The sequence below is a fragment of the Phyllobates terribilis genome, unplaced genomic scaffold, assembly GCF_046119375.1.
Source record: "Phyllobates terribilis strain yellow unplaced genomic scaffold, ASM4611937v1 Scaffold_1__5_contigs__length_1240528914, whole genome shotgun sequence".
In the NCBI taxonomy this organism is placed as follows: domain Eukaryota; kingdom Metazoa; phylum Chordata; class Amphibia; order Anura; family Dendrobatidae; genus Phyllobates; species Phyllobates terribilis.
In genome coordinates this window covers 1,029,820,599-1,029,831,608 of record NW_027362761.1, presented here as the reverse complement: position 1 = coordinate 1,029,831,608, position 11,010 = coordinate 1,029,820,599, and the positions used below count along the sequence as shown (strand labels likewise).

At 51.8% G+C, this 11,010-nt stretch overlaps 1 long non-coding RNA gene across 1 annotated transcript; it reads right to left on the bottom strand.

Annotated features, from left to right (window-relative positions):
• Positions 1-680: 680 nt before the first annotated feature.
• Positions 681-10,764, bottom strand: LOC141172327 (uncharacterized). Its single transcript, XR_012252454.1, has 5 exons — positions 10,710-10,764; positions 5,631-5,723; positions 4,385-4,477; positions 1,285-1,377; positions 681-1,071 (listed from the first exon to the last, which is right to left on the bottom strand). It is a non-coding gene; the product is annotated as an uncharacterized lncRNA (long non-coding RNA).
• Positions 10,765-11,010: the final 246 nt, after the last annotated feature.

The following is an 11,010-nucleotide window of genomic DNA, read 5'->3' as shown; positions in this document are numbered from 1 at the left end:
CACAATGATTTGCTGGAACTGTAAGACGTATTCTTTGTTCAGTGAAAATACACAGTGTCAAAAACTCACCAAATATTCATTGTGGGAACTTAAAATTAAGTTGTCCTGCCATAATTATGGATGGTTTGGCTGTATGAAACAGGTTGATTTTGTTTTCATATATTTGAGGAGTTAAGGCTGCATGAATCGATCAGCAGCCAATATCTATATGTACAGATATTAAGTGCTACTGAGTGCTGTGGGCAAAACTTAGATTAGTGAGGTGACGTGATAATCATGCCAACAATGATCTGTTTTTAGTGCACACTTAAATCCATAGACAAAGGGAATGAACCTGATTGTCTGGAGTAGTGCACTCCTGAGAGCTGGTGCAGCACAGAAAGTCATGGATGTGGAGATGAGAGAATATGGAGGATGTTAGTCTTAACTCTTTGGTGTGTGTATATGGCAGTAGACTGACATATGGGAGGAGTTGTAGGACAGTGCAGCACTGTGGAGAGCTTTGTGGGAGAGTGCAATGTCTGGTACTGAGTGGAGGCGTCGGTGTAGCTGCTGGACAGAAATATGAGCCTGGCTGCTGCATTCAGGATAATGACAAATGCATTTAGTGATAAGAAGAACAATTAGTAAGTTACAATTAGCTGTGAGTTCAAATTGAAAAGGGATCAGAGCAACAGTAACAGATTTTAGTTGTTTTTATTAATGAAGAATAGGATAAATGGTTAATGGTTGAACAAAACCAAGAATATTATCAATACACGAAATCATAGTAAGGAAGCTAGCCGGGTCAGATACCGAGTGATCAGTAAAAGCCGGCGGAGCCTGGTGACAGAGGCGTTACCGGAACATGTCCTGGTAGAGATGTCACAGTCAGAAGGCCACAGGTGGATGATGAAGGTCCTTCTATATAGGTACAGCAGTGATGGTGGATCTGCTGTACTTCAGGGCGCTAGATGTTGAGGTTTCCCGTCTTTTAGATGGTTCTGGGGGAACTGTGACAACACGCAAATACGCGAGCAGCTCTAGATAATCCACGCCGGCAGGATGATAAGATCCGGCGGAGGAGGGAACCTATGAGAAGAAAAGTAAATATAATGTAAGTAATGGGACTCCATATTACATGATATTACTGTCTGGTAGAGTAGTCTTATTCATAAAGAGATCAGGGATCATTGTCAGCCATCATACATGTGACAATCCCATCACTGACAGATAACATTTGCTCCACATGAATTATTCTCACTGACTGACATCACACATCATGGAGCTGATTCTCACACTTACCTCGTCTCCTTCCCCTCTTTTCTCCATTATCTGAGGTTTGTTTCTCTATTCTCAGATTTATAGAAGATTTTCTTTCCTCGGGAGCTGGAAATTCTGATCAGAAAGTAAAAAAACCCTCAGTAATGACACATACTTATAGGATCTGCTTTGTATCTATAATGTAAGTAATGGGGCGACTTATTACATGATACTAAAATATATATAGATGAATCTACTGTGGCACCAGTCCAAATATTCCCCAAGTGATACTTGTGGTCCTTTCACAGAGTTGTAAGAGGGTGACCAGGACCTGGTCATGCACCTTTTCTTTGTGTGTGCACATAATGTTATATTCTGTTTTAAATGTGTTATGACCAACTGTCTGATGTGTCAGTTAAGGAAGAGTTAAAGAGGTTTATAGCTGCCCAGTGTGGGAGGAGCAGGTTCAGTGAAGAACTGAGACACTTCCTGATTGCAGAGAGTTCTAGAGAGGAAGTGAGAGAGATGGGATAAGAGAGGAGTTGGTGGTCCAGGGGGCACCAGTGACACGGTCTGTCCAGCAGCAAAGAACCCCTATTCAGATACTCTGAATCAGATATTTCCTAAACGTTCGGGACCTACGGCCCACAGAGAAGTGTGTGTCCAAAAGCCTTCACTGAAGGGGAAGTCTAATGGGAAATAAACAGTACGGGATTCTTAAAGCTGTGAGGGTCTTATAGGCCAAGAGGGTCCGCTATGGAAGGGACAGCTCAGGACAAACGGACAGTGAACATCAATACTGTAACATACCTGGCGGCGTCCTTGCATAGTGGTCCATCTCCCGCTGTGCAAGAGCGCGCACTTGATCTCCAGTCCAGAATGTCTCTCTGGCTTCCCTCCATGCTGTCTGTTTGTGTCTGTTTCTGCTGCTTAAGGGCGGCGCCCGATCACTTCCTGCTTTTTGTACCTGCTGCAGGCACACCCCTTGTGCGTCCTCAGCCTATTGCTGTCTGTCACCTGGTATTTAACCCAGCTGCTCCAATCAATCCCTGCATTGTGTTTCATTTAGTGTGCTCATGCACTCTGAATGTGCCAGGTCCCTTCTGTGTTCTCTTGTCTGCCTATCCTGGAGGCTGTATTTCCAGGCCTGTCTGAACACACTCCTAGCCTGTTCCTCTCGCCCTCTAGGGGCTGCATTCCTAGATCCGCTCCTGTATCTAGTCTGTCCTGTCTGAACACGCTCCTAGCCTGCTCTGCCTTTGCTCACCGCTCCGGCGGTTCTAGCCTGCTCTGCCTCTGCTCACCGCTCCGGCGGTTCTAGCCTGCTCTGCCTTTGCTCACCGCTCCGGCGGTTCTAGCCTGCTCTGCCTTTGCTCACCGCTCCGGCGGTTCTAGCCTGCTCTGCCTTTGCTCACCGCTCCGGCGGTTCTAGCCTGCTCTGCCTTTGCTCACCGCTCCGGCGGTTCTAGCCTGCTCTGCCTTTGCTCACCGCTCCGGCGGTTCTAGCCTGCTCTGCCTTTGCTCACCGCTCCGGCGGTTCTAGCCTGCTCTGCCTTTGCTCACCGCTCCGGCGGTTCTAGCCTGCTCTGCCTTTGCTCACTGCTCCGGCGGTTCTAGCCTGCTCTGCCTTTGCTCACTGCTCCGGCAGTCTCGCTCTGCTCTGACTCCTTGCTCACTGCTCCGGCAGTCTCGCTCAGCTCTGACCCTTTGCTCACCTCTCCAGGCGGCCTTGTCCTGCACTACTCTTGCTCACCGCTCCAGGCGGCCTTGTCCTGCTCTACTCTTGCTCACCGCTCCAGGCGGCATTGTCCTGCTCTACTCTTGCTCACTGCTCCAGGCGGCCTCGTCCTGCTCTACTCTTGCTCACCGCTCCAGGCGGTCTCGTCCTGCCCTGCTCTCGCTCACCTCTCTGGGCGGCCTCACTCTGCTGTGTTTGTCCGCCACATCTGTGGTTCTGTTCCTGAGTCCCAGTGTGTACTGGGTCCTATCCTGCCTGTGTTCCTACCTGCTAGTGCCTCCCTGTCTGCACTCTAGCCGTGCTTGCCTGTACCCCCCTGCCTGCATACCCGCCTGCCTGCATACCAGTCGTGCCTGCCTATACCCACCAGTCTGTGTGCCAGCCTAACCAGTCTGTTCCTGTATTCCCCTGTGTGGGTCAACAGCCGTGTCCGGGGTCTGTCCTGGAGTAGCACCTGGTCCCTCTGCTCGGTTCCTCCTTGGTGCACTGGCGTCGTATGCCGTCGTGCGACCCTGGTCGGATCGGGTGAACACCTAGTTACGCCCCTCCAGGCATTCACTCTCCGGCATGGTCCAGTGGAATCACACGCACATGCCACTCAGCCCGGGCGTGTGCATTACAAATACGTGCTGTGCATCGGACGGTAACCCTGGAAAAGCATGTGATCCATGATGCATGCTGTATGAAGTTGATTTCAAGTGTTCCAGTAAAGTTTTTTATAAAATGGAGTGGAAGTCCCTAAATGTGTGTGCGGCGGTTCCTGAGGTGAAAGAACCGAAGACAGCAGAGATCTGCAATCAAAACGTGAATGTTCTGCACCACACGCACCACACAGGAGAATTGGGCCATTTTTCTTTGTTAGGGGGCCAGGGAGTGGGAACACGTCAGCCTCTCACCACAACTACCACCCTGAGTCCCTTACAGAGTAATAGCCATGCTGCACCTGTATTTGGTGGTGCTTCCACAGTAGCAGTAATATAGACGTTTGTCAAAAAATCAGGAAAAGATAGCACCCACCACTTGACATCGGTCTAAAGTCCTTTATTCCAGGTCATGCGTACATGTGAGCGGTGGGCACCGGGGATGCGGGAGTGAACGAGGACAATTGCATCCCCCGTGCCCACCACTCACATGTACACATGACCTGGAAGAAAGGACTTTAGACCAATGGCCTGTGGGGGGAGTACTATCTGTTCCTGATTTTTTGACAAACGTCTATATTACATGATACTACTGTGCGGTCACTGTGGCTGAACGGCAGAGGAATCTTATCATACAGAGATCAGGGATCATTGTCAGCCATCATACATGTAACAATCCCATCACTGACAGATAACATCTGCTCCACATGAATTATTTTCACTGACTGACATCACACAACATAGAACTGATTCTCTATCATACCTTGTTTCTTTTCTCCCTTTTCTTCATTTTCTGAGGTTTGTTCCTCTATAGTCAGATTTATTGAAGCTTTCCTTTCCTCAGGAGCCAGAAGTTCTGATCAGAAAGTAAAAAAACCCCTCAGTAACGATACATTCTTATAGGATCTGCTTTGTATCTAGAATGTAAGTAATGGGACTCCATATTACATGACACTACTGTGCGGAACGAGGCTCCATAGGTCACTGGCGGTCATGTCACCACTCATCATTCCGGCTCTCACACTCTACTCCACGAGACCCGGCGAAGTGCAGCGCGAGACCCGGCAGTGGCTGCTGCTCCAGTTAATAGAGCGAAGACGGAGATGGGGGATCATCGTGGTACCTCCAGGTGGACTATTCCGGACCAGCGTGGGACCTCCATGTGGACTACAGCGAAATGTTTTTTTTTTTTTTTAATAGATGAGTGAAAGAGGGAAATTGTTCAGTAGTTTTTTTTTTAAATAAAGATTTTTCTTGTGTCTGTTTTTTTCTCTTTTTACTTACTGAGTTAGTAATGGTGGTGTCTGATAGATGGCTTTCTATTAATAACCCATGGGCTTGATATCAGCGCAAGCTGCTGACATCAACCCTAAAATCCCATTACCCTGATTGCAAATGCACCAGGGCAATTGGGAAGAGTTGAGGCTAAGCGCCACAATTGGCGCATCTAATGGATGCGCCATTTCTGGGGAGGCTGAGAGCTGGTCCTATTAGGTTGGGAGGGTCCAATATGCATGGACCTGCCCAGCCTATTTATATCAGCCCCCAGCTGTCTGCTTTCCCTTGGCTAGTTATTAAAAATAGGGGAAAACCACATCTTTTTTTTATTAAGTAATTTATTTTTACACTGTCCCTCACGCTACTTATGATCCAGCATTCATACAGGCCGGGTCACAGGTGGAGCTGGCCAATTATAGCCATGTCTATAATTGGCATGGCTGTGATGGGGCCAGAAGTGCCCACAGCCTGGAAGCTTGTTAATTGGCTGTGCTGCAGCCTATCAACAAGATTTATTTGGCTGTTGAAGACGAAAAGTAACACGGACTTCTTGGAGAAGTCTGTGTTCGGGGTTCTGCACCGGACAGTAGGTGTCCAGTATGAACCCTGAACTTTATCGTTAGGGTTCGCTCATCCCTAATGACAATCCCATCACTGGCATATCATATGCTCCACATGAATTATTCTCACTGACTTACATCATACAACATGGAGCTGATTCTCACACTTACCTTGTCTCTTTTTCCCCTCTTCTTCATTTTCCGAGGTTTGTTGCTCTATACTTAGATTTATTGAAAAGCATTTTTCCTCCTGAGCTGGAAATTCTAATCAGAAAATAAAAAAAAAACCTAAATAATGATATATTCCTATAGGAACTGCTTTGTATCTTTCCTGTATATAGTAAAATTGTTCTAGTCCTGTCTCCTCCAGATCTGGTAATCTGGAAAACTGTACAAAATTAGGGAAATTATGATACAGTATGGGCCTGTGGATAATTGGGATCCATGGAACATGGATAACATAGGAGACCAATAACAGAAAAACCATATGGAAATGACGCGCCCCCTGGGCCATGTTGTTAGGGATACCCGGAGCCGGATCAGATGGGGGTTGTAGTCTCCGAGTGGCTGTGACCCGGTCCGTGCCCAGGGTGTCAAACTCAGTGTGCGGCAGTCCTTGCAGATGTTCTTAGTGTCGACTACGCCACCCGTTGATTTGCGGTCAAAAGGCCGCCGCTGCAGGATGGTCCGCTGAGGCTGGTGGTGTGTGTGCAGCTGTGGTAGTATAACCCCCAACGGGAGGGGTATAGCCTCAGGGGGTCAGACGTGGAGGATGGTGGTTGTGACGGTGCAGCAAGGAGACTCAGAGGCATGAAATGCAGTTTCAGGGTTTTTACTCACTGGTGTTGCTCGGGTCACTCTGTACAGCAGTGACCACCCAAGCCGTGCTGCGTCCACCAGGTGCGGGACTCGGTCAACTCCCGGGCAATTCCTGAGTATGGTCCTGAGCTCCCTTCTTCTCTCTCTCTCTCTGGCCGTTCTCACCAGGGATCCACCTATGTCCGGCTCCCTCGGGTCTCTTGGTGGTCAAGCCTCCTCTGGGCTCCCTGACCCTATGCTCGGTGTGCCTTTCTAGTGGATTTGGTGAGGGTCGTGGCAGATCCTGCCCACAACCTCCGGTTCCTGGCTAAGGTTTGCTTTGGCCTCCGCCAGCTTGGGATCCGGTACCCTTTTGCCGACCCTTCACCCTTTTGTCCTTATTCTGGGATCTTGGGGTCCCCTCTCGTCCTGCGCCTCTGGGTCCCTCTTCCTTCTCCTCTCCTGGAGTTACTGCTGACTCACTGACTGACTGACTGACTGACTCTGTCCTAAGATGGTGCCCACCTTATATACTCCCTCTATGTGTGAGCTCAGGTGACCAGCACCCAATGAGCTCCTACATTTACCCAGACTACTCCCCCTATCTGCCCCTACACTACTGGGATGTTCCACCCCCCTCCCATTCCAGCCAGGGACAGACGCTGTCGTACCTGCACATATACTGGTGGGAGTACCGTAGTTCTGTCCCCCGGAAATGGGATGTATGTAGTGCATGCAGCCTTCTGAGCTCAGTTCCACACTCCATCCTTACCCGGGAGTGGAATACCACACCTCTGGCTTGAGGTGTAATACCCCTGTAGCAGCCGAGTCCTCAGGGTGCTACATTCCCCCCTGGTAAATCACAGCACGTCCTCGGGCTGTAAAAGAGCAAAAACATAAAACATACAATTTTTTTTCAAAACATCATAAACATATAAAACACTATATATATATCAGCAGCATAATACTCTTTATATAAAACTTTTCATATTAAACATTCTTGTTCCTCCGGCCACGGTGCAACTTGTGACCGGGTAAAGTGCAACAGTCTCTTGTAGTAAAAACAACAGTTTCCTATAAAACCGGTAGGGGGCGCCTTAGAAAGCGCAACTATATACAAGGGGAATATGGCCGCTCTCAGTCCTCGGCCAGTGGGGAAAAGGAATGGCTGTTCACAGTCCTCAGCCTGTTAAGGGATAGGGACACACGGGTATTCACTTGCTGGTCCCGACGGGGACTACACTTTGGTAGCAACAGTTTTTGTACCCACACGGGTAACTATTTACATATTCTATTTACAGTTCATCAGTGGCGGTGTGCTCTTGGCTGAGGGTAATCTTTAGACCCGTCTGGGTCCTCTTGATCCTCCTCACCCCGTAGCTCCTTCTCAGTAAGTCTATGCACGTGCAGGGCATAAGGGCCCTTGGCGCACTGATGCCGGGTGAAGGTGACCTCATCACCCAGGTATAGGTCACGACCTCTGTGTCCCTCCGGCAGATGACTTTCAACGTCTCTGCGGGTGACAAAGACGTCGCCGGGGGTCTTGTGGTCCCGGATGAAACCCCACCCGTGCTCCAACTGGAATTTTATTACAGTCCCGCTGGCACGAGGACCGTGGGCAGCACGGGGGTTTCTGCGGGCTCGGCTCTTCTGCTCGGCGCTCTTCACTTGGAGCCGCTCCTCGCGGACCCGCCTCTCTCGTCGCTCTCTAGCAAAAACCTCCAATTGTTGCTGGCAGCACTCCGCACGCTGGGCTGCGGCTGCCCGGGTCTCCTCGGTGAACCCGATGAGGTCTTCTCCGGTGGGGTCCCACGCAAACTGTGCTTCCTCCAACGAGAGTGGGGTGGTCTTGGCGGGCGCCGGAGCCGGGATCAGGGGCTCATCCAGGGGTCTTTCCTTCCGGAGTCGGGGATGGTGGAACTCCGGTGGCCACACAAAGGGCTGCCCATCCGGGCATGTGTGCTGGGCAAATAGGTCTTCACCCAGGTGTGGCGCTGTGGACGTTGAGGGCGCTGTTTTGGTGGCGGCGCCCGGGTTCACCAGGCCTTGCGACCAGGCTTGGGGCACCCTGAATGTAAAGGGCACCGTGAAGACGGCGGCGCCCGGGGTTACTTGGCCCAGTGACCAGGTCGGTGGCTCAGTGGAGGCAGAGGGCGCTGTTGGCACTGCGGCGCCCGGGGGCACTCGGCCTTGCGACCAGGCCGGTGGCGTCTCCTGCTTGGCCGTGCTCTGGATCGAGGCGCGTGACATCACAGGGGGCGTGGCCGCGGCTCCGGCCGCTTGAGGCCTAGCTTGGAGCGATGACGCAGCGGCTATGGGAACGGTGAGTGGGGCTTCGGGCTCTGCGACGGGGAGCTGGGGCAGGTTTACGGCTTCTGGGCACGGGATATTGTCGTCCCCATTACCTGCCTTCATCTCTTCGGCTCCCTCCGCGGCGTCGTCTCCGGCCGTCGTCCCTCCTTCGCCGTCCTCAGAGGTGGACTTGCTCCTCGCTGCGGGTGGCATGCTTCGCTGGCAGGCTCCAGCTTGCAGGGCCATCTCTCGGGTCCACTCCGCCAGTGTTTCTCGCTGCACCCGGGCCATCCTTCGTGCGAGGCCCTCCAGCGCGGTCTGTGCACGCTCCCGATCTCCGGGGAGCTGCGCCAGGATCTCCAGCAGGCCTGCTGGAGTGGCGGCCTGCAACAGGCTCCTGACCACAGGGTCGGTGCTGCCTGACTCTCCCTCCATCTCCGGGTGTGTTCTCTCTGGACTCCTCTCCAGACTTCTCCAAGCTGCTCCCATCTTCTTCCTTTTGTTCTGTACCCGCCCACATTGGGGGTCGTCCTGGGGCAACTTTGTGATTGTCAGTTCCAGGGGCAGTTCCCTCACGCTGATGGACATATCAATCATCACAGTCTCTGCTGGTGGGGGCGGTTTCCACTTTTGGCGCCATTTCCGATCCTGGCCCACGATGGGAGGTGGCCTCTTGCCATCCTCTGGCACGCCCATAATGGCGTCCGCTCTGCCAAGGCGGGAAATCTTCTCAGATGGCGGGAACCGCTTCCCAGTGGCGGGAAACACTGCAGATGGCGGGAAAAGACTGCAGATGACGGGCAAATGGCGGGAACTGATCCGAGATGGCGTCCGATGGCGGGGACCCTCTGGAATTGGCGGGAGACTTCTTTTTACGGTACAGATAAACTTTTCTTCAGGCACGCAGTACCCGGTGGTTGCGGGCACGTTATCCTGCCGACTACGCCAAAGTTGACGCGCCCCCTGGGCCATGTTGTTAGGGATACCCGGAGCCGGATCAGATGGGGGTTGTAGTCTCCGAGTGGCTGTGACCCGGTCCGTGCCCAGGGTGTCAAACTCAGTGTGCGGCAGTCCTTGCAGATGTTCTTAGTGTCGACTACGCCACCCGTTGATTTGCGGTCAAAAGGCCGCCGCTGCAGGATGGTCCGCTGAGGCTGGTGGTGTGTGTGCAGCTGTGGTAGTATAACCCCCAACGGGAGGGGTATAGCCTCAGGGGGTCAGACGTGGAGGATGGTGGTTGTGACGGTGCCGCAAGGAGACTCAGAGGCATGAAATGCAGTTTCAGGGTTTTTACTCACTGGTGTTGCTCGGGTCACTCTGTACAGCAGTGACCACCCAAGCCGTGCTGCGTCCACCAGGTGCGGGACTCGGTCAACTCCCGGGCAATTCCTGAGTATGGTCCTGAGCTCCCTTCTTCTCTCTCTCTCTCTGGCCGTTCTCACCAGGGATCCACCTATGTCCGGCTCCCTCGGGTCTCTTGGTGGTCAAGCCTCCTCTGGGCTCCCTGACCCTATGCTCGGTGTGCCTTTCTAGTGGATTTGGTGAGGGTCGTGGCAGATCCTGCCCACAACCTCCGGTTCCTGGCTAAGGTTTGCTTTGGCCTCCGCCAGCTTGGGATCCGGTACCCTTTTGCCGACCCTTCACCCTTTTGTCCTTATTCTGGGATCTTGGGGTCCCCTCTCGTCCTGCGCCTCTGGGTCCCTCTTCCTTCTCCTCTCCTGGAGTTACTGCTGACTCACTGACTGACTGACTGACTGACTCTGTCCTAAGATGGTGCCCACCTTATATACTCCCTCTATGTGTGAGCTCAGGTGACCAGCACCCAATGAGCTCCTACATTTACCCAGACTACTCCCCCTATCTGCCCCTACACTACTGGGATGTTCCACCCCCCTCCAACTCCAGCCAGGGACAGACGCTGTCGTACCTGCACATATACTGGTGGGAGTACCGTAGTTCTGTCCCCCGGAAATGGGATGTATGTAGTGCATGCAGCCTTCTGAGCTCAGTTCCACACTCCATCCTTACCCGGGAGTGGAATACCACACCTCTGGCTTGAGGTGTAATACCCCTGTAGCAGCCGAGTCCTCAGGGTGCTACAGAAACATTTGAGCTTTGAAGTCAACATTCTCATTTTTTGTGCTCAATACATATACATACCTGACAATAGGAACGAGAATGGCAAGCTGAAAATAGCATTGTCTCTATTGCATACAGGAAAAGATTCCTTCTGCCTGTTTTGAAGAAGAAAATCGTGTAAATCACAAGTAAATGCAGTATGAAAGGGATTATCTCACTAGAATAACACTGACTATAAGGCAAAAGACAACTACCGAGAATGGCTGGCATGCAGTACTACATCTCTCCTACAGTGTGGGCAACAGTAAAAATGCATGACTGGCTGCAATCATGGACTGTTATTACCAATGGTTTTTAAAGCCAAAAGCACAATGATTTCTAA